General features: G+C 43.0%; 1 long non-coding RNA gene and 1 pseudogene across 1 annotated transcript; one reads left to right on the forward strand and one right to left on the reverse strand.

The window, feature by feature from the left end:
• Nucleotides 1-1,336: 1,336 nt before the first annotated feature.
• LOC123135704 (putative disease resistance protein RGA3) lies at nucleotides 1,337-11,814 on the forward strand (annotated as a pseudogene).
• LOC123135705 (uncharacterized) lies at nucleotides 2,269-5,671 on the reverse strand. Its single transcript, XR_006466140.1, has 4 exons — nucleotides 5,342-5,671; nucleotides 4,569-4,882; nucleotides 2,906-4,483; nucleotides 2,269-2,827 (listed from the first exon to the last, which is right to left on the reverse strand). It is a non-coding gene; the product is annotated as an uncharacterized lncRNA (long non-coding RNA).
• Nucleotides 11,815-18,986: the final 7,172 nt, after the last annotated feature.

Here is an 18,986-nt window from a genome sequence, read left to right on the forward strand (position 1 = left end):
AGTGCCGGTTGCAGAACCGGCACTAAAGGGCCTTACGAACTGGTGCTAAAGCCCGGTTCTGCACTAGTGTCAGCGTCAGCTGCGCCGCCTGGTGGGACTGTTTGGAGTTGTACCGGCCCTCGAACTGAGGGTCCATAAGGCGGTTGAGCTTTCTCTGGTCAGCCAAGTAGGGCTTCGCCCAGTCAACAAGGCTCTGTTGCCCGTTCGGACGGTTGGGGTCCAGCGCTCGCTTACCAGACAGCATCTCGAACATCACTACTCCAAAACCGTAAACATCACTCTTGACATACAAATGGCCTGGACATGGTTCAGAGCATGTGGTGAGAAAAGCAATCAACAGCTAAGAAAGCAACCATAGATAGCAACTTGTAAATTCTGAAGTTTGTATGGATAACTGGATGAATGAAGCTACCAACAACTTGAGAATGCATATGAATTCAGAATCTCACATGCGATGCAAAGTAACTGGAAAATAGTAAATGCATGGTATGAGTGAGTGTATGGTCTTTTCCTGGATGGTGACAGCGGAGGAATGCCCACTTGAAATACATCAATTTTTCACCTCTATACCATCGGATTGGCTTCATCCAACAGCCAATGTTCGAAGTTATTCGTACACTATATAATGGTTGGACATAGACTAATTATCGGATTATCAGGTTGTTTGGTCGACATTGGCCACTTTCTGTATATCAACTTCGTTAGAGCTTAGAGGGGTATATGCATCGAGATAGGGTTCATGAATTGTTCGAAAAATAGTAGTGAATCAAAAGATGAAATATATATATTTTAAAAGAAATATAAGAAATGTGGACATCCATGGTAACAACTAATGTTTTTAGGAAACATTATTTTAGGGGGAGATTCTTTTCTTGAGTGGGTTTTCGAGGAAAAGGTAACAATTACTAGTTTTTTTTGACGGGTAACTAGGGACTTTATTAAACAGTAATCAACAATTACTACTCCCTCCGTTTCTAAATATAAGTCCCTTTAGACATTTCAAATGAACTACAACATACGGATGTATGTAGACATATTTTAGAGTGTAGATTCACTCATTTTGATCCGTATGTAATCGTTTGTTGAAATCTCTAAAAAGACATATATTTATGAACGAATGGAGTAGTATTGAGTAAGGAAAATAGAAAGGTTACTAATCACCAGTAGATGGGCCGGCCCAGCTAGTCCCGTAGTCTCTCTCTCTCTCCCTCCCCCATCACCGAGAGGTAGAAGCAGTTTTCCCTAAAAAAGAGAGGAAGAAGCAGTTTTCCCTAAGAGAGAGAGAGAGAGAGAAGCAGTGGAATCTGCACCGTGAAAGTGCCGCCGCTCCTCAATCATTCCTCATCGGCCCCCGCCCCCACAGTCTTCACTCCCTGCTGCCTCCATTATGCGCCGCCATGGCTGGTGGCTGCTGCTCAGATCTCCATTACAAGCCTCGCTAGCTGTCCGCCGCTCAGATCTCCTCCAACCCCCGCCTCCTTCCTGCTTGGATCGAATCTCCTCCAAGCGCCGCCTCCCCGCTTCTCCGCCCCCTCTCACCCGCGCTTCCTGCCTGCTAGCTGGAGTACTCGACTCGATAACGACGCAACGAAAACCGCGACGGAGGCGGCTTGGTCGAGGCGGCAACGACCTCAAGGATACACAAGCTCTTCTCCCGTGGGTTTGCTGGCACCTATCCAATTAGCAGGTAGATAAGATTGAGCCTACCTATTCTTCTTGCCATTTCTCATGCTTAATTATAACTCGTTCCTCATGTTTATCACTTCAACATTAGTTCCAACGTGCTATCATTTATTTATTTTAGATCAATACCAACGTGTTGTCATCCCCCCTGTTTCTACTAGTAAATTGTATGTGCTCTGCACATCATTTAGTAAGGCCCCGTTCGGAAGCGCCCCAGCTTCCAAAAATCGCTGGCTCCAGCTTCTCATCGAGCGAGCTGGCTTTTAGAAGGAGGAGCGATCCGTTCGGCTCGCTGCTGTGGGTCCTATCGCAGGCAGGGCTGGTAGCCCACGAAACCAGGCTGCTGTGGCCTGCTCGGCCATACAGTGGGCCTTATTTCAAGGCCCAGTTCGGTGGGGAAGTGCAGGCCAGATTTTGGATAGCACAATGTTTTTTTTCCTGCTTTGTTTGCCGCGATTTTTTCTGTACAGAGAGCAGTTCTTATCTGTACAAAGAGCAATTTATGATAGTACAAGTCCAAAAAATATACAAAACATTCAAGTTTTCTAATTTCATCAGATTTTAGATGAAGAACAACAAGGTTTGTTGACATATGTCGTACAACAAAAGCTTAATCAAATTTGCATATGTTTGCAAATCAAAAGAGCTACAAATTGCCCCACGAGCATGATTTCACCAACCAAGAGCAATGGCGGTAGCTAGTTCATTCTAAACCTATCCATATCAGGAGCACTTGCCTCCGAAGTAGAAGCATCCGATGCACTGGAAGGAATAACATACTTCTTGTATCTATCCGGAATTGTTGGAACATAATCCGGATCTCTTTCACATCGAATAAAGTGGAGATCATCTTTGTTATGGAGGCGAACATAGTTGTGCAATGTCATAGTAGCTGCAACAATCTTCATATGTGTTTGGAACGAGTAGTTTGGCATCTTGAGGAGAATTTGCCATTCCATTTTCCATACTCCAAAGGTTCTCTCCATGCAATTGCATTTGGAGGGGTGAATTTTGTTGAACTTCTCCTTAGGAGTATTTGGAGGTGCGCCTCTTTGAAAGTCAGGGACATGATACCCTTCTCCTTTGTATGGTGCTAGATATCCATCTCTATTAGGATACCCGGCATCTACAAGCTAATACTTGCCTAAATTGACAACACACATACATGTTAGTTGGAGGATAAAGTACAATGTGTAAACTAGGAATGACAAGAAATGCTCACCCTTTGGAGGATGGGGGAAGGAGGGCCTGTACTTCTCAATTGCATGGTATAACACATTTGTATCATGCATAGAACCAGGTTGCCCAATTGAAGCATAAGTAAAGTGCATATCAATAAGTCACATATCGCCATCACATTTTGAGTTGTCATGCCCGTCCTCCCAATGTACCTAAGTTTCAGTGGGCCATCGGGAATAGAAGCTCTTATATGAGTCCCATCGATTGCACCAATGCAATCTTTGAGATGAGAAGCCCTCATATCATTTTTAATTAGATCATGCACAATGTGGAAGTTTGGGTCTTGTGACTTAAGGTATAGTGAGATGCCATGCTCACTACACACTGTAGAACCTCATGGAATTTACGATGGATTGTATCCGCTGAATGTTTGAAGCGATTTCGAGTTCTTCTATTTGATTCACAACCTCCTAATGTCCACAAGAACATAGCAAGAGACTCATAAGTGCTAACACAGATTGTTTCTTTGAGACCATAGTCACGTACCAACAAGTCATGAAGATCAAAGAACACACTTGCCGTCATTCTCAACATTGTGTAGGTCTCTTCCGGTGTGGCAATAGTCTCTTGAAGCCATCCAAATCCACACAAAATAGATTTCCGAGGCTCGGCTTTCATCACCCAACTTTCACAATACTTGCCAAATATGACTGCTGCACGCGAACAAAGCATGTTCATATTATGTTGTTGATGCATAACCAAATTCCTCATTATTTCATAACTATTGTCATCCTCACTATCACTATCCGATGACATCTGCCATATCAAACAATAGTTAGCATCAAACAAAATAATATGTTCACCAACATAAGAATAAATATGTTTACCGACAAGATAATAATAGATTCAGCAACATAGGCATAAATATTGTTCCGGGCACAAGATAATAATAGGTTTGCCAACATAGGCATAAATATTGTACCGATAGCACAAGATAATAATAGGTTTCGCCAACATACGCATAAATGTTGTTCCCATAGCTAAGATAAGATAGAACAAACTAGTCCCCATACTTGAGGTCAAACCTCCTACGCAACCAACCCTTTCGGGAGTCGGATGTCATGTGCAAGAACATCTCTCTTTGCTCTCTCTTCAGAAAAAGCTCAGTAGCAATGAAATGCTCATCAGTGCCGTCTATTGCGCCACAATCACGAACTAAATCCATGGTAGAGGCAACAGAAACAGTCTCATCTTTCTTTAGGAAAGATTGAAACGATATGTGTGAAGCGTGGGCAATAGAACTAATATTTCTAATCTCCTCTTGCATCACTTGTGCAGTCTTCGGTTTCTTGTTCTTCTCCGGAATCGTGACCCCAAGCCTCACTTTAGATGAACTAGCTACTGATGGAGAAGGTTGCTCTTCGATATCCTCCTCCAAATCAAGATCGGTGATTTCATCAACATTCAAGGCGGTTTTCAATGCCGAACTAGAGGGGGGAGGTAGACCAGATGCGGGGTTCCAATGGTCAGTGCCATCAACACTGATATCCTCAAACAAGATGCGCAAGCCTTCTTCATTACGAAGTCCATGCTTCTTGAACTTGCCACAACCAGGGAGGTCCTATTGTATGAAAGAGATACATTAGTACATGAAGCATGACAAGTTTAGATTTTATTTTATGAGAAACATAAGCATGAGAACTTACAACTTTCGCCCTTTTCCACCACTTATTATCTTGTTTGACAGTGTTTTTCTCAAAGTCCCAGCCCCCTCCAGTCTCGCGCAACTTGAGCTTCTTGAATGTTTTGTACTCACGTTTTAACTTGGTCCATTTGTTCCTCACTTGCTTTGGTGTGTACTCAAGTCAAGTTCTCAGCAAGAATTCCTTTCCCACGTCATCATATGCATTGGGTGTCAAATGAGTGCTTGGCATGTTTCCAGCCTTCACTTGTTTCACAAACAACTCCACTATAATTTGAGTATTCTCATCGGTCCATTCGGCAGACCCATTTGACATTTCTATACAAAAATGATGTTACTTTACGGATACATATTTCCTTGAGATATATGCCAAACAATCAGTAGCATCTCACAAATAGATACCAAAATCAGTAGCATCATGAACATGTAGCAACAATCAGCGTCCGTTAGTATATAATCATGTGTCCAAACAATCACTACCATCTCTCAAACAAGCAGTAGCAGCATGAATATGTAGCAAAGAATCGGCATCCATCTGTATATAATTATGTGCCCAACTAAATGGGAAATACACAGTAACCAGCATCAACATGTACTACCAACATAAGGAAATTCTTGACTTGATCTGAAATCAATTCATAGCACTACAGTCTGCACTACACATATATAGGAAAAAGGTGCACACAACAGTTTCATATCACAAGAAATTGGGGCTACAAACAGAACACAAACTAGACTGAATCAGAGTACTACAAGAGGGGGAAGGTGGCTGCTCACCTTGAGCTGGGAGAACTGCTTCTCTGCCGTGGATCTTGCGGCCAGGCCCTTCCAGGAGCTCTCCTTCGTGCGGCTGCCGGCGGCGACCAACGGAGGAAGTGGCAGCAGATAGGGAGACGACAGCACGGGGACGTTGGGCGGCTGCTGCGAGCGGCGATGGAAGGAGACTTGCGGGGCGATGCGTAGAGCCGAGGGGCGGCGGCGGACGACGGCACGACGGCGCGGAGGCGCGCCGGCGACGGGGCGGCGGCTAGGGTTGTGAGAGCAGAGGAGGAGCGTGGGCGTTCGTTTCTATACAAGCAGAGGAGTCGGGCCACAGGGTCGAGGGAAACGATTCGACTCGGTATACTTCACGGTGGCATTAGCACCGTAATTTTGAGCAACTCCCGATTCTGCTTTTTGCGAAGCTGCGCCAGCCCAGCTTCTCGTCTCCGTGATAATTGCACTACCGAGTCCTCATTTCCGCGGAGCCAGCTTCTCGAAGCAGAGGCGTTCGGTGCAGCCTCTCGGAGTAATTTTCGGAAGCCAGCTCGTGGACTGCTTCCGAACGGGCCCTAAGTACTTCCGTCGTTCTTAAATATAAGTCTTTCTAGGGATTTCATTGTGAACCATATATAGATGTATATCGATGCATTTTAGAGTATTGATTCACTCATTTTGCTCTGTATGTGGTCCATAGCGAAATTTCTTCAAAGACTTATATTTATGAACGGATGGAGTATATAAAAAGCATGGAAATTTACAGTTGAATGAATATGTATTTCCTTTCCTAGAATCGTATTGGACAAGATCCAACTTAGTTCTTACCTCTCTAGAATCCATATTATTCTAGTCTCCTTTTGTTAGAGTATTATAGGTAAGCATGTGGCTGATGCTTCTAGAACACATGAGATGATAGTGTTGGGGGTTCAATTAGAAGGCTATGTGGCAGAATCCTATGAGTTGAAAACATTATCTGACGGATGATAATGTTTGGATTGAACATATCCAACGGCTAATATTCGAAGTTATTGGCACATTATATAGTGGTATATAGATATAGACTAGTAAATTATTCCTTAGCCGCAGAGTGTTGGGGAGTGATAACGATGTGGTGTTGATTGGTCTTTATTGCAGCAAGCAAAACGTAGCGGAAATGGCCATGGTCCTGGATGCCTTTGCATCATACGTGCAAAACATGCTCACGGAGATGGTGACCGAAGAGGTGCACATGCTGCTTGGAGTCAGAGACGAGATCGACAAGATGGATGTCAAGCTTAGGGACCTCAAGAACTTCCTCGCCGATGCTGATAGAAGAAACATCACTGACGAGAGCGTCCAAGAGTGGGTGGGCCAGCTCAAGCGCACCATGTATGAAGCTACCGCCATCGTCGACCTCTGCCAGCTCAAGGCCATGGAGTTGAGTCCATCCAAACTAGATGTGGGGTGCTTCAACCCCTTGCTCTTCTGCATGCGGAATCCCTCCCATGCCCACGAAATCGGCACCCACATCAAGGCGCTCAACCAGAACCTCGAGACCATCAAGGAGCGAGGCGCTGCTTTCAGCTTCATCCCTCTTCGTTCCTATGTGGATCATAGCAGGAAGGTGCAGGACTCTCATTCTGGCAATAAGAGACATGAGACATCAGGGGTGTTTGACCAGTCGGGTGTAGTAGGAGAGAAGATCAAACAAGACATAAGAAAGCTGGTTGAGACTATGTTGAGTGAAAAGGACGGCAACACCAACATCATGGTGGTCGCCATTGTTGGTGTCGGAGGTATCGGCAAGACCACGCTTGCCCAGAAGGTCTTCAGTGACGAAGCCTTGAACAAGTTTGAGAAGACAATATGGTTGAGCATCAACAAGGACTTCGACGAGGTTGAATTGCTCAAGACAATCATCACACAAGCGGGGGGAGTACATGGTGGTGAGAAGGCGTTGGCTGTGCTTCAGCCAATACTTGCCACTACCTTGAAAGGGAAAAAGCTATTCTTGGTGCTAGATGATGTGTGGAACCATGGAGCATGGGATGATGTGCTTAAAACACCCTTGGCTAATGTTGTGGCTCCAGGTAGTCATGTCCTCATCACTACTAGAGATGAAACAATAGCTCGAAGGATGAAAGTTGTGCCTCCCTACCACCATGTGGACAAATTAGATGAGGAGGATGCCTGGTCATTGCTCAAGAAACAGGTGCCTAACTAAACTCCATGCTTAATTTGGAGTATAGATATAATAATTGGGTACATTCTTTTATGTATTGTTCTTTGAAATTATAACACAGACTCATACAACACGGACACTACATATATTCATGTGTACCGTGTGTATAGAAGGCACAATAGTTCGATATAGGTATGAAATTTAGGTTGATGAAAGTTGGACAACCATACTCCAATAACAACATAAATACAACTCTATCTGAGAGTAATTAATTTTTGCTAGTGTTCCCTAAAATAATTATTTTCCCTTGGCATTATTTTACCCTTTTATAGAAAGCTAAACTTTTGAAATATATGTAGTCAGCACCTAAAATGCTAGTCCAATTTGAAGGAGTGGAGGGGATCAGAACACGCTCTAAAGCATGCTCGGGCCCACTCAGATGCTAGTCATCCCAGTTGACAGCAACAACACCGCTTACCAGTTAGGTAGTACATTAACCGATCTTTCATGAGTCTTTTTTTCTCCACTAGCATATTATTGACTAATATTGCTTTGACACTAGCTGTTAACAAATGGCTATTTTCTCTCTCAAGGAAAAACCACTTCTTATTGACTCCATCAGTTCAACTGCTTGCAGATAATCTCAAGTGAGTTTGATGGACGTGACATTGATATGCTCAGGGACATTGGGTTGAAAATTGTAGCGAAATGTGATGGTTTGCCTCTTGCAGTCAAAGTAATGGGAGGTCTATTGTGTCAGAAGGACAAAAAACACCATGAGTGGGAGATGGTTCTGGCTGATTCTATACGGTCGATATCTGGAATGCCCGAAGAGCTAAACCATGCAATATATTTAAGCTATGAAGATTTACCTTCTTGTGCCAAAAAATGTTTTCTGCATTTCTCCCTTCTCCCTAAAACTGCACTGTTTGGTAGCCATGAAATCATTGGCATGTGGATAAATGAAGGATTTCTTCACGGGGCCTCGGATGACTTAGAAGAACTTGGAAGCAAGTACTATAAGGAGTTGATACTGAGGAATCTTATAGAGCCAAATACAATGTATATTGAACAAAATGTTTGCAACATGCATGATGTTGTGCGCTCATTTGCTCAATTTGTGGCTAGAGATGAGGCACTAGCAGCTCACAGTGGAGAAACAAATATTTTTGGTAAACTTAGTGCACATGAGTTTCTTCGGTTATCTCTAGAAAGCAATGCATCAGAACTAGCTAGATGGGTTAGACTGGAGTTCTTTGCAAGCAGAAAAGACACTAAGGGTACTAATATCAGTTGTCTATATAAATATCAAGCCTGGTGATTCATTGCTTCATTTTCCATGTCTACGAACTTTATATATAGGTTCTGCAGATGTAGTAGCATTGCTTGAATCTTTGCATGAACTCAAGCACCCGAGGTACTTATACGTAGAAAAAACTAATATATCTAGCCTACCAGATTGCATTGGAAAGACGAAATTCTTGCAGTATATTAGCCTTAGAGGATGCAAAAATATTGTGCAACTTCCACATAACATTGTAGAGTTGGAGCGGCTAAGGTATCTTGACTTCAGGGAAACAAATATAAATGGCATACCTAGGGGGTTCAGTGCTCTAACAAACTTGAGGATAGTACGTGGGTTTCCAGCCTGGGAGGACGGTGATTGCTACAGTTTGGAAGAGTTGGGCCCTCTTTCTCGTCTCAAGGATATTGGAATATATGGATTGGAGAATGTAATTGCCTTCTCATCTGCAGCAAAGGCAAAGCTTGGTAAGAAGCAGCATCTCATCGGGCTATCCTTAACTTGTGGTAGCAGACTAGGATATGATGGGATTGTTAAAGAGGAGCAACAACGAATCGAGAAGGTGTTTGATGAGCTCTGCCCTCCGCCCAGGTTAGAAACTCTCATGATTAAGGGATATTTCGGCCGAAGGCTACCGTTGTGGATGATGTCATCATCAGATGTGCCCCTCAATAGCTTGAGGATTCTGTTCATTGAAGACCTGGCTTCTTGCACACAACTTCCTGATGGCTTGTGTCAGCTCCTGTATTTGGAGGTTCTTTCAGGTCAGACGTGCTCCAGCCATCAAGCGCGTTGGACGAGAATTCATGCAGTCCTACCATCAACACAATCCTCGTCCTTCCCAGATGGTGGCTGCATTTCCAAGATTGCAAGAGATGCTTTTAGTTGGGATGGTAGAATGGGAGGAGTGGGAGTGGGAGAAGCAAGTGCAAGCCTTTCCTGTCTTGCAGAAACTTGTGCTATCAAACTGCAAATTGAAGTGTCTTCCTCTTGGCCTTGCTTCCCAGGCAAGGATTTGAATACATTATCACTACAGTATGTGCATGGTCTCGTTTCTCTAGAGAACTTTCCATTGCTGGTTGAGCTAAACCTGTTTGAAAACCTTGACCTGGAGAGGATCACTAATTTCTCCAGACTGAAGAAGCTTGCGATCCATCACTGCTCAAACCTGAAGGTGTTGGAGGGTGTTCCTGCACTCCAAAGGTTCATGCTCACGGATATACTCATGGAGGCACTCCCAGAATACATGGGAGGTATAAACCCAAGGCTTTTGGAGCTATATTGCAGCCTAGCGCTGCTCACATCCATAGCCGCGGGACAATCTGGCCCTGAGTGGGACAAGTTCAGCCATGTTGAGCATGTCAAGGCATATGCACGGGAAGGAGGTAATTCAAGGAAATGGTATGTCTTCTACACAGTTAAACCATACAGCTTGGAGACAAATGTCAGCCTCTCTTTCGTGTCAAGAGGTAATTTAGCATTGCTCGTTCATCTTAATTTTTCTGTTTATATCCTGGTTATTTGAACTATTCTCTTTATTTTTCTACCTTTCATCAACATCTGTTACTAGTTTTTCCTCTGAAGAAAACAGATGAGTAGCTTTTTATCATTTTGTAATGCCTATTTGTTGACCAATGCTACTCTCTGATTTGGCCGGAGTCCCTCATTTGCTAAGTTTATGTTGTTCTCACTTGTTCCCTACTACCCGTGCTTATATGCAATTTTGTTGCATCTTGCTATTTTAATTGTCACATTTGAGCTCGCTCTTATGGATTGTGTGTAATCACTTTTATGTTTTTTTTCTTATGCAAGAAGCTTAACTTTTTTAGATGACACACTAAGATTTGACTTTGTCTTCAAAATGACAAGAAAAACCTTTAGCTACATCTGCAGCTTGGTGATGGGGCCGTCAATGAAAGATATGAACAGCTGCACCTTTATTGATGGGAGGGTGCTATCTTTACAAGATCGAGTAGTTGTTGCTTTGAGAAGGTTGCAATGTACTGAGCCAACAAAGACCATAGCATCCTCTGTTGGTGTGAGCAAGTCAACAGTCTTGTTGGTAACTGAGAGTTTCATCTATGCTGTGTGGGAGGAGGCACGACACCACTCAAGCTGGCCACACTCTAGCAAAATGGATAAATCAAATCCATGTTTGGCAAGATCCACAATATGCATAACTGTTGTGGTGTTATATGTACAACTCACATACCATTTGGACCAAACTGGGACCATGAGAAGAATGGTAGCACACTGATGCAAGTCATCGTTGATCTAGAGATGAGGTTCGGAAACACTTGGTTGGGACCAGTGGGTAGCATGAACCAGTTGGGCCTTTTGCAGGACTCTGGAATCTTTAAAAGGTGTGAAAAGGGCGATTGGCTGAATGGCAGGAAGTTGAAGGTAGCATTAGATGAATCAGAAGCTGGGGAATACATAATTGGTGATGCAGGATATCCTCTTCTGCCATGGCTACTCACACCTTACAAGGAACGAGACCTGTCGGACTCCAAGGTGCAGTTTAACAGGGGACACTCCTCAACCACAACCTGTGCTCTGAAGGCACTGGCAAGGCTCAAAGACACATGGAAGTACCTGCAGGGAGAGATGTTGTGCCCTGTCAATCTAGGCACTCTATATAAGGCAATCTATGCCTGTTGTAGGTTGCATAACATAGTCATAGAAATGGAGGATGATTCGGCCATGCTGAGCCCCAAGTGGAGGAATTACTCTGAGGAAGTGCGCCAATTAGCATACGAGGATGCCCTCAAGGCGAGGGATATGTTGTCGCAACACTTCCTGGCCAGCTGGTCATCTGAATTGGGAGGTGAGCTAGCATAACTTCTCCTACTTATTAATTTGATCGTTGGTCGCTCTGTTCACTAATTTTTCATATTTATTTCCTCCTGGTGGATGCAGAGGAGGAGGATGAAGTAGCTGCATCAGGCTGAAGGGATGAAAACAAGAAACAAGAAGAGCAGACAAGAACAACCGATGAAGATATCATTAACTAGGTACTACTGCTAGCACGATGTGCTTCAAGTCTTGTTATTCCCTCCATCCAGAAATACCAGAGTTCTTTTTTTCTTGGTTTGTTCTTTTGATATGGCACTAATGCTAGTGATAATCTTGAACTGGTCAACTCCCTTGGTTACTACAGTATATGTTAGTTACAGAACTCCAAAAGAATGGTAACTGATACAAATTAACTATCAGCAGTGTGTTGATTGATACTCTGTACTGGCAATTGATTTAGCCAATGGTTCATATAATAGCATGTGTGATCTGGTTAGTAAATTTAGCAGCTATACTATGCGTGGAAACATGAAAATTACTGATATATTAAACCCTGGCGCATGGTCAGGTGGAAGGGAGGCCTTCATCCTGCTGGTTGGAGTTTTTGGATGCATGAATGAATACAGATAAAGGCTGGCAATGGAGGCAGCGACTACTTTGGTGTTGCAGCATGAATCCAAGTTGAACAGTTTTTTACGTTTCGTCATCTATCTATTAGGAAAAGAGAAATATTATGTAGTCTGTACTTTATGACTGTACGGGCAATAAGCTTTTGGGTGTTGAAAAAAATGGCAAAAATATCGCACGAATGCATAGAGACTAACTATCTGTTGTTTCCATGCATCAGTAAGTTGGTGCAAACTGAAGGATTTGCCAGCATAGTGCCAGGGAGTCCTATGTATTAACGTTAGGTGTATATATGTTTGACGCAGTAATCTTGTTCAATGGAACTCCGGGGTAGTAAACCGGAGTCATATTTCTTTTCTTTTTTCTTCCTTGTCTGGTTGTTTGGTTGGAGTCTTGGGCACATGAGGAGAATGGAGCTAACTGACTTCAGAAATCAACAATGCCGGCCAACTTTTGCTAGGTTGCCGCATCACAGTCATACACATTGTTGATTTAGACCCTGTTCGGAGTTCCACAAGCTCCGTGAAATCCCGGGAGCTGCGGAGCCAGGAAACAAGCGCTCCGCGACTTTCAATAGTGACTCAACATGCTCAAGGAGTGGAGTTGTGGAGTGGAGGTTCTCCGAACAGGGCCTTATATGCAGTTTCTTCTACGGTGCTACCACAACTTGGTGATAAAAAAAGGTCAATTAAGTCGCCATTTCAAGCAAAATATAACAAATTCCCCACATTGAATTCAATTGGCCGATTCTCTACACTGATTTTTATGCCTAACTGCTAACAAAGTGCCAATTCAGTCCGAGAGAATGTATATGACTATCACAAACGAATGAAGTACTGGCGATCCTACATTTAACTGGGCAAACGCGGCTCTAACAAATGAAATCATGATATATATTATCCAACGGAGTGCCAAATGAATCACAATGGTGGGACAACACTGAAGAATTGTGCCTCTGCTATTTCTAGATGTGTTGAGAACCGGAGAATTTGTGAATATAAGGGCAGGGATTCGTGTATGTTTATGGCAGGCAATCTTTAGTGAGAAACTCAAAACCAAACACTGCTGAAGCCAAATTGCAAATAATGTAGAGAGCAATGTTACCTGGCGCTCCTTTTTCATGTACACTATACATTAATATAAGCACATCTTGTTGGACCAACCGATTCCCACATCGATCGGCATGTAAAAGGTAGTACTTCCTCTGTAAAGAAATATAAGATCGTTTTAGTGATATGAAAGATCTTATATTTCTTTACCAGAGGGAGTACATTTCTGTGGTGGTAGTGCATAAATGCACCTTTCCCCTGCCAGCACGGGTCCAAAAGGACATACACATGTCTATTTTTTTCCTAAATTTATTGACGATCGCAGAATTATCTTTTGTTGGGGAACGTAGCAGAAATTCAAAATTTTCTACGCATCACCAAGATCAATCTATGGAGTAAGTAGCAACGAGAGAGAGGGGAGTGCATCTTCATACCCTTGAAGATCGCGATGCGGAAGCGTTGCAAGAACGTGGTCGGTGGAGTCGTACACGAAGCGATTCAGATCGCGGCCGAATCCGATCTAAGAACCGAACAACGGTGCCTCCGCGTTCAACACACGTACAGCCCGGGGATGTCTCCTCCTTCTTGATCCAGCAAGGGGAGAGGAGAAGTTGAGGGAGAGCTCCGGCAGCATGATGACGTGGTGGTGGAGCTTGCAGTTCTCCGGCAGAGCTTCACCAAGCACTACTACTACGGAGGAGGTGTTGGGGAGGGAGAGGGCTGCGCCAGGGGAAGGGTGAAGCTCCCATGCGCCTCCCCACTATATATAGGGGTGGAGAGGGCTGGTTTCTTGCCCTCCAAGTCCATTGGGGCGTTGGCAAAGGTGGGAGGAAAGAAATCCCATCATTTCCTTCCCCACCGATTGTTATCCCCCTTTTTTAGGGATCTTGATCTTATCCCTTCGGGATATGATCTTATTCCTTCTAAGGGGGGATCTTGGTGCGCCTTGACCAGGGGTGTGGGGCCTTTCCCCCCACTACACACGTTCATATGGGTCCCCCCATGTAGGTGGGCCCCACTTCGGAACCTTCTAGAACCTTCCCGGTACAATACCGAAAAATCCCGAACATTTTCCGGTGGCCAAAATAGGAGTTCCCATATATAAATCTTTACCTCCGGACCATTCCGGGACACATCGTGACGTCCGGGATCTCATCCGGGACTCCTAATAACATTCGGTAACTGCACACTAATTCCCATAACAACTCTAGCGTCACCAAATCTTAAGTGTGTAGACCCTACGGGTTCGGGAATCATGCAGACATGACCGTGACAGCTCTCTGGCCAATAACCAACAGTGGGATCTGGATACCCATCTTGGCTCCCACATGTTCCACGATGATCTCATCGGATGAACCACGATGTCAAGGATTCAAGCAATCCCGTATACAATTCCCTTTGTCAATCGGTACGTTACTTGCCCGAGATTCGATCGTCGGTATCCCAATACCTCGTTCAATCTCGTTACCAGCAAGTCACTTTACTCGTTCCGTAATGCATGATCCCATGACTAACTACTTAGTCACATTGAGCTCATTATGATGATGCATTACCGAGTGGGCCCAGACATACCTCTCTGTCACATGGAGTGACAAATCCCAGTCTCGATTCGTGCCAACCCAACAGACACTTTCGAAGATACCCGTAGTGCACCTTTATAGCCACCCAGTTACGTTGTGACGTTTGGCACACTCAAAGCATTCCTACAGTATCCGGGAGTTGCACGATCTCATGGTCTAAGGAAATGATACTTGACATTAGAAAAGCTTTTAGCAAACGAACTACACGATCTTGTGCTATGCTTAGGATTGGGTCTTGTCCATCACATCATTCTCCTAATGATGTGATCCCGTTATCAATGACACCCAATGTCCATGGTCAGGAAACCATAACCATCTATTGATCAACGAGCTAGTCAACTAGAGGCTCACTAGGGACATGTTGTGGTCTATGTATTCACACATGTATTACAGTTTCCAGTTAATACAATTATAGCATGAACAATAGACAATTATCATGAACAAGGAAATATAATAATAACCATTTTATTATTGCCTCTAGGGCATATTTCCAACAGTCTCCCACTTGCACTAGTGTCAATAATCTAGTTCACATCACTATGTGATCGTAATGAATCCAACACCCATGGGGTTTGATCATATCTCGCTTGTGAGAGAGGTTATTAGTCAGTGGGTCTGAACCTTTTAGATCCATGTGTGCTTTACAAATCTCTACGTCATCTTGTAGATGCAGCTACCACGCACTATTTGGAACTATTCCAAATAACTGTTCTACTATATGAATCCGGTTTACTATTTAGAGTCATCCAGATTAGTGTCAAAGGTTGCATCTACGTAACCCTTTACGACGAACTATTTTACCACCTCCATAATCGAGAAAAATTCCTTAGTCCACTAGTCACTAAGGATAACTTTGACCGCTGTCCTGTGATCCATTTCTGGATCACTCTTGTACCCCTTGACTGACTCATGGCAAGGCACACTTCAGGTGCAGTATACAGCATAGCATACTGTAGAGCCTACGTCTAAAGCATAGGGGACGACCTTTGTCCTTTCTCTCTCTTCAGCCATGGTCAGGTCTTGAGTCTTACTCAATACTCACACCTTATAACACAGCCAAGAACTCCTTCTTTGCCAATCTATTTTGAACTCCTTCAAAATCTTGTCACGGTGCATATTCATTTGAAAGTACTATCAAGCGATTTTTGATCTATCCTTATAGATCTTGGTGCTCAATGTTCAAGTATCTTAATCCATTTTTTCCATTGAAAAACACTTTTCAAATAACCCTATATGCTTTCTAGAAATTCTACATCATTTCCGATCAACAATATGTCAACAACATATACTCATCAGAAATGCTATAGTGCTCCCACTCACTTCTTTGGAAATAGAAGTTTCCAATAAACTTGGTATAAACCCAAAATCTTTGATCATCTCATCAAAGCATATATTCCAACTCCGAGATGCTTACTCCAGTCCTTAGAAGGATTGTTGAACCTTTGCATACTTGTTAGCATCTTTTAGGATTGACAAAACCTTCTGGTTGTATCACATACAACCTTTCCTCAAGAAAATCGTTGAGGAAACAATGTTTTGACATCCTATCTGCAAGATTTCATAAATAATGCAGGAACTGCTAATGTAATTTCAACAGACTCTTAGCATCGCTATGAGTGAGAAAGTCTCATCATAGTCAACTCCTTGAACTTGTCGGGAAACATCTTAATGACAAGTCGAGCTTTCTTAATGGTGATACTTACCATCATTGTCCGTCTTCCTTTTAAAATCCATCTGTACCCAACAGCCTTACGACCATCAAGTAGTTCTTCCAAAATCTATACTTTGGTTTCATACATGGATCCTCTCTCGGATTTTATGGCCTCGAGCCATTCGTCGGAATCTGGGCCCGCCATCGCTTCTCCATAGCTCGTAGGTTCATTGTTGTCTAGCAACATGACCTTCAAGACAGGATTACCGCACCACTCTGAAGCAGTACGCATCCTTGTCGACCTACGAGGTTTGGTAGTGACTTGATCCGAAGTTTCATGATCACTATCATCAGCTTCCACTTCAACTGGTGTAGGCGCCACAAGAACAACTTCCTGTGCCCTGCTACACACTAGTTGAAGTGATGGTTCAATAACCTCATCAAGTCTCCACCATCCTCCCACTCAATTCTTTTGAGAGAAACTTTTCCTCGAGAAAGGACCCGATTCTAGAAACAATCCCTTTTGCTTCAGGATCTGAGACAGGAGGTATACCCAACTATTTTTGGGTGCCCTATGAAGATGCATTTATCCGCTTTGGGTTCGAGCTTATCAGCGTGAAACTTTTTCACATAAGCGTCGCAGCCCCAAACTTTATAAGAAATGACACCTTAGGTTTCTCTAAACCATAGTTCATACGGTGTCATCTTAACGGAATTGTGTGGTGCCCTATTAAAGTGAATGCGGTTGTGTCTAATGCCTAACCCATAAACAATAGTGTTAATTCGATAAGAGACATCATGGTATGCACCATATCCAATAGGGTGCAGTTACGATGTTCAGACACACCATCACACTATGGTGTTCTAGTTGGTATTAGTTGTGAAACAATTTCCACAATGTCTTAATTGTGTGCCAAACTCGTAACTCAGATATTTGTCTCTATGATCATATCATAGACATTTTATCCTCTTGTCACAACGATCTTCAACTTCACTCTAAAATTACTTGAACCTTTCAATAATTCATATTTGTGTTTCATCAAGTAAATATACTAAGAATCTACTCAAATCATCTGTGAAGTAAGAGCATAACGATATTCACTGCGTGCCTCAGCACTCATTGGATTGCACACATCAAATGTATTACTTCCAACAAGTTGCTCTCTTGTTCCATCTCACTGAAAACGAGGCCTTTCAGTCATCTTGCCCATGTGGTATGATTTGCATGTCTCAAGTGATTCAAAAACAAGTGAGTCCAAATGATCCATCTGCATGGAGTTTCTTCATGCGTATATACCAATAGACGTGGTTCGCATGTCTCAATCTTTTCAAAAACGAGTGAGTCCAAAGATACATCAATATGGAGCTTCTTCATGCATTTTATACCAATATGACTTAAGTGGCAGTGCCACAAGTATGTGGTACTATCATTACTATCTTATATCTTTTGGCACGAACATGTGTATCACTACGATCGAGATTCAATAAACCATTCATTTTAGGTGCAAGACCATTGAAGGTATTATTCAAATAAACAGAGTAACCATTATTCTCCTTAAATGAATAACCGTATTGCGATAAAAATAATCCAATCAAGTTTATGCTCAACGCAAACACCAAATAACAATTATTTAGGTTTAACACCAATCTCGATGGTAGAGGGAGCAGGCGATGCTTGATCACATCAACCTTGGAAATACTTCCAACACACATCAAAATCTCACCTTTAGCTAGTCTCCATTTATTCTGTAGCTCTTTTATTTCGAGTTACTAACACTTAGCAACCAAACTGGTATCTTAATACCCTGGTGCTACTAGGAGTACTAGTAAAGTACACATTTAATACAATGTATATCCAATATAATTTTCTCAACCTTGCCAGCCTTCTCATCTACCAAGTATCTAGGGTAGTTCTGCTTCAGTGACCGTTCCCTCATTACAGAAGCACTTAGTCTCGGGTTTGGGTTCAACCCTGGGTTTCTTCACTAGAGCAGCAACTGATTTGTCGTCTCATGAAGTATCCCTTCTTGCCCTTGCCCTTCTTGAAACTAGTGGTTTTACTAACCATCAACAATTGATGCTCCTACTCAATTTCTACTTTCGCAGTGTCAAACATCGCGAATTTCTCAAGGATCATCATGTCTATCCCTGATATGTTATAGTTCATCACGGAGCTCTAATAGCTTGGCGGCAGTGACTATGGAGAACCATCACTATCTCTTCTAGAAGATTAACTCCCACTCGATTCAAGTGATTGTAGTACTCAGACAATCTGAGCACATGCTCAATGATTGAGATTTTCTCCCTTAGTTTGCAAGTTAAGAAACTTGTCAGAGGTCTCATACCTCTTGACGTGGGCACGAGCCTGAAATCCTAATTTCAGCTCTTGGAACATCTCATATGTTCTGCGATGTTTCAAAAAATGTCTTCGCTACCTCAATTCTAAACCATTTAACATTACGCACTGAACTATCACGTAGTCATCAAAACGTGTAT

The sequence above is a fragment of the Triticum aestivum genome, chromosome 6B (assembly GCF_018294505.1).
Source record: "Triticum aestivum cultivar Chinese Spring chromosome 6B, IWGSC CS RefSeq v2.1, whole genome shotgun sequence".
In the NCBI taxonomy this organism is placed as follows: domain Eukaryota; kingdom Viridiplantae; phylum Streptophyta; class Magnoliopsida; order Poales; family Poaceae; genus Triticum; species Triticum aestivum.